We start from the raw sequence: 4,380 nt of genomic DNA on the forward strand, positions 1-4,380 counted from the left end.
TCATGTGTATGTTTACACTCTACGCAACTGGAACTCCATTGCCTTTTATAATTTGACTTAAAATGTATTGGTTTATACTACATCGTTTATCTCTTCCTTTAATCCAAGTCAACAATTTTTCGTAGGTTAGTCTGTCGCTATAAGCGTTTACGAGATGCAGGGCAGAGCATGGAGAACGTCCGTTGCACATAATCACCGGTACAATAAGAAACGTTCTGAGTTTCAAGGCCTAATTCTGCGAGTAAATCCAGGTGAAAGTTAATTCTCTTCAAATAATAAGTTCATTGCATTCAGATAATGTCGAGTTTAAGACAGATTACAGTTTAAATTATGTGAATTTAAATGACTTTCCTATAAAAATCTTTTCACTGTAATAAACTGTGGACTAATTGCAGCTGCTGCCTGTTCGTTCCTTTTCCAGGCAGACGCCCAGGATATTCCGTAGGTTATGCTGAGCTTGTATTAGGGGCGTAATCTGTTAACACTTCCTAATTCCAAAACAAACGGAGGCAAGACTTCTGTCATCAGTACACTGTACAGTAAATGTTATTCCGCAAACGTCATTATTTTGAAATGTTGGAATTTGTAACTGAAAATATTCTGTCAATGAACAGAAATAATAAAAACAAAACCTTGCGCAAAATACAGTGGAAATGGCCTAATGAGGATACATTTATCGTGTTAACAGGAAAAAACTCTCCAAAATACTATTTAAGTACTCAGTTCAAGAACGGTATAGATTGAGTGATACGGAATATTTACGGTAAATGAATACTGTAGGAAACATCATGAGAAATCGAGCGGCCGTTGGAACACTAGATTTGTTGAGAAAGTTTCGGAGAAATTTGGTTATTTGAAGAATAAACCACATACCAGACAGTAGTGCGACCGATTCTAAAATATTACTCCAGCGTTTGGAATCCTTAAAAAGTTAATACGACAGGTGACGTCGAACGAATTTAAAGAGACACTTTTCTAGGGTTAAAACAGATCAATAAATCCCACGTGAAAGTGCATCGGAGATGCTCAGGCGCCTTAAATGGATATCTTCGGAAGAAAGGTGCAGTTATTCTTGCGAAACTCAGTTGGATAAATCTTGACAACCGATAGTTGATAATATTATCCAAAAGATATAATTCTCCGACGTACATCTCACCGTAAGAATAAGGTACGGGAGATTTGAGTATGTAACGAGACACGGTGAGACCCACTTTCCTTCGCTCCACATGCGAATGGATCAGGAAAAAAATGGTAATATTGGTACTATGTAACTTCCACCATGCACAGTACAACGGATCACAGGGTTAATTATGTAGATAAATAAAGCGCAAATTCATGGAGAAACTTGAAAGCTAACTTCCAAGAGATAACCAGGAGAACGCAAGGAACAACACAGCGAATTCACGAGACATTTCTGGAGGATAAAAAGGAAAGAATCTTCAAGCCAAATGACATTTTTAAACATTTTCTTGTAATCGGCAAAACAAAGCATGAAGTATAACGATGAAGTGATATTACACCGGTAATCTTCAGCGAAAGACTTTTAATTCGTGAGAGAAAACACTAATACATAATAGCAGTAGGAAACCTCTCGTGACATTATTGCACCAGCCAAAGTATTGGTGAAAGAGAAACAGGCAAGATGTGCTTTATACTTTACTTTATTTGATTTATATATGCAGACACAGTGACGAATCAAAATTTGTACCCAGGCCGGGATTCGAACGCGGGTCTCCTGCTCACTAGGCAGATGCGCTAACCACTACGCCCCCCGGGCACAGTGGCTTTGCACAACTGGACGCTCCATACGTGACTGGATCAAGAAAGAGCCCTACTAACTAGCACAGTGCGACGTATACTGTGCCATGCACTTCACAGTGGTTCGCAGAGTGTGTATGTAAATGCAGATGTTGATGGAGACAGTTGTGTAACGCCTCTGTGGTTAAGCACATCTGCCTAGTGAGCAACAGACCCAGGTTCGAATCCCAGCCTTGGTACAAATTTTCATTCGTCACTTCAGTCTGCATATGTACATTATAGATATTTGAAACTTGAAAAGGTCTCTGGAACCAAAGGTCTCTGAAACCATATAGTTTTATCTGATTACTTTATTTTCTTTAAGTACCCTTTTCCAGCGAAAATTGTTAATTAAAATAAATGACGACGAACTGTATTTGAATCCTGCTGAAGAATTGCTATCTAAATAACCTGCTAGCCTCGTGTTCCAATCGCCGTGACAAACAACGCCATTAAGCGAATAAATTTCTGCTAGTTTGGTGAGCTACAAACGTGACCACATGAGATGACATTGTGTGCTGTGGCTTAATGACGCCGTATGTAGTTGGCAGGAAAAGGCGTTAGTGAAATCGGAGCATCTAGACTCTAGAGGTGTGACGTTTCAGAAACAAGCCCTTAATATCAAACGAGAATGGTTAATTGGAGGCTAGACTTTGAAGCTGGAGAGCACTGGCAGTGCCCGACCCGCTGTTCGCAATTAACGGCCCTTTGGTGTGAAAGGACAGATTTTTGAAACTATTCTACGAGAAATACGAGAGCTGTAACAAAGATGTAGAACCTGAGAGACTGGATTTTTCCATATGATCATGCAGCACGTCGCACGTTCGCAACTAAATAAGAACCACTGCTACTCCGAATGTGTACTGTGTCCAGCAAATGGCAACTGAATCTACAATATCTGCAAATAAATTAACATCAGAAGGAAGAAATCTTCTGTATTCTGTGAGTGTAGAGCATCAGCTAGTAACTGGCAAGTCAATGCTTTAGGTGAAACATTTTGGCCTCTTAGCTCAAAGCGATGTATCGTCGAATGAAAACATGAGTGTTGCAGGGCAACGGTAAATATAAATACTCTGACATGTAATGACGACAGCAAAGCGATGCCACTCGTACATGATAGTGTTGTGTTTTTAAGTCGCAGCCGGCCGCTGTGACCGAGCGGTTCTAGGTGCTTCAGTCTGGAACCGCGCTGCTGCTACAGTCGCAGGTTCGAATCCTGCCTCGTGCATGGATGTGTGTGCTGTTGTTAGGTTAGTTAGGTTTAAGCAGTTCTAAGTCTAGGGGACTAATGACCTCATATATTAAGTCCCATAGTGCTTACAGCAATATGAACCATTTTTTTTAAGTCGCAACGTCAGAAATTTGCAGCAAAATACAGGGAGGCTTGGTGAACACGGACAGTTGACCAACTCTACAATCTAAGACAAAGGAAATGACACACCACTAAGGACATATCCAATGAGGACGGAAATCGGTAGATGTGATTTGAATCCACAGACAAAGAAATCATTACAATTTTTTAAAAAATGGATGATGTGTTCAAGAGAGAGAGCTTCGTAAATTGGGCAAGTAAATAACGTGTTGGTCCAACTCTGGCCCCTACGCAAGCAGTTATTCGGCTTGGTATTTACTGATACAGTTGTTGGACGTCCTCCTGACGGATATCGAGCCAGATTCTGTCCATTCGACTCGTCAGATCGTCAAAATCCCGAGCTGTTTGAAGGGCCCTGCTCATAATGATCCAAACTTCTGAATTGGGGGCAGATCAGGCGACTGACCTTGGTGGCCAAGGAGGGGTTTGGCAAGCACAAAGACAAGCAGTAGAAACTCTCGCCTTGTGCGGGCAGGCATTATATGGCTGGAATGTAAGCCCAGGGTGACTTGCTATGAAGGGCAACAACACGAGACGTTGGATATCGTCGACTTACAGCCGTGCTGCAAGAGTGCCGCGGACGATAACCAAAGGGGTCCTGCTATGAAATGAAATCTGTCCCCCCAGACCCTCACTCCCAGTTGTCAGGCCGTATTGGCGGGCGACAGTCAGGTTGGTATCCCACCGCTGTCGGGGGCTCGTTTCGAAGCAAGACTCCTCACTGAAGACAATTCTACTCCAGTCAATGAGATTCCAGGCCAAAGACGTGTCTGGAGACGCCGTGGACGCGTTGTTATACCAATCTGAATCTCGCCCGCTATACGACCCGACAACCAGGAGTGATGGTGTGCGGTGCCATTTCATTTCATAGCAAGATCACTTTGGTTGTCATCCGCGGGACCCTTACAGCGCAGCACGATATTCTACCCTCTGTTTTGTTGCCCTTCATGGCAAGCTAGCTCAGGCTTGCATTTCAGCAAGATAGCGCCTCCCCCCACCGCACACAGCGAGTTTCTACTGTTTGTCTTCCGTACTTTTTAAATCCCACCTTGACCAACAAGGATCTATTCCCTACTGAGAACGTTTTGAGCATTATGGATAGTCCCTCCAACAAGCTCGTATTTTGACAGGGCGAGATTTTCTACTGCTTGTCTTCGTGCTTGCCAAACCCCACCTTGACCACCAAGATCACCAGATCTCTCCCCAACTGA

General features: G+C 42.8%; 1 non-coding gene across 1 annotated transcript; it reads right to left on the reverse strand.

Moving 5' to 3' along the window:
* Nucleotides 1–1,705: 1,705 nt before the first annotated feature.
* On the reverse strand, nt 1,706–1,777 carry Trnat-agu. Its single transcript has one exon. It is a non-coding gene; the product is annotated as a tRNA-Thr (tRNA).
* Between the last annotated feature and the right edge of the window lie 2,603 nt (nt 1,778–4,380).

The sequence above is a fragment of the Schistocerca americana genome, chromosome 5 (assembly GCF_021461395.2).
Source record: "Schistocerca americana isolate TAMUIC-IGC-003095 chromosome 5, iqSchAmer2.1, whole genome shotgun sequence".
In the NCBI taxonomy this organism is placed as follows: domain Eukaryota; kingdom Metazoa; phylum Arthropoda; class Insecta; order Orthoptera; family Acrididae; genus Schistocerca; species Schistocerca americana.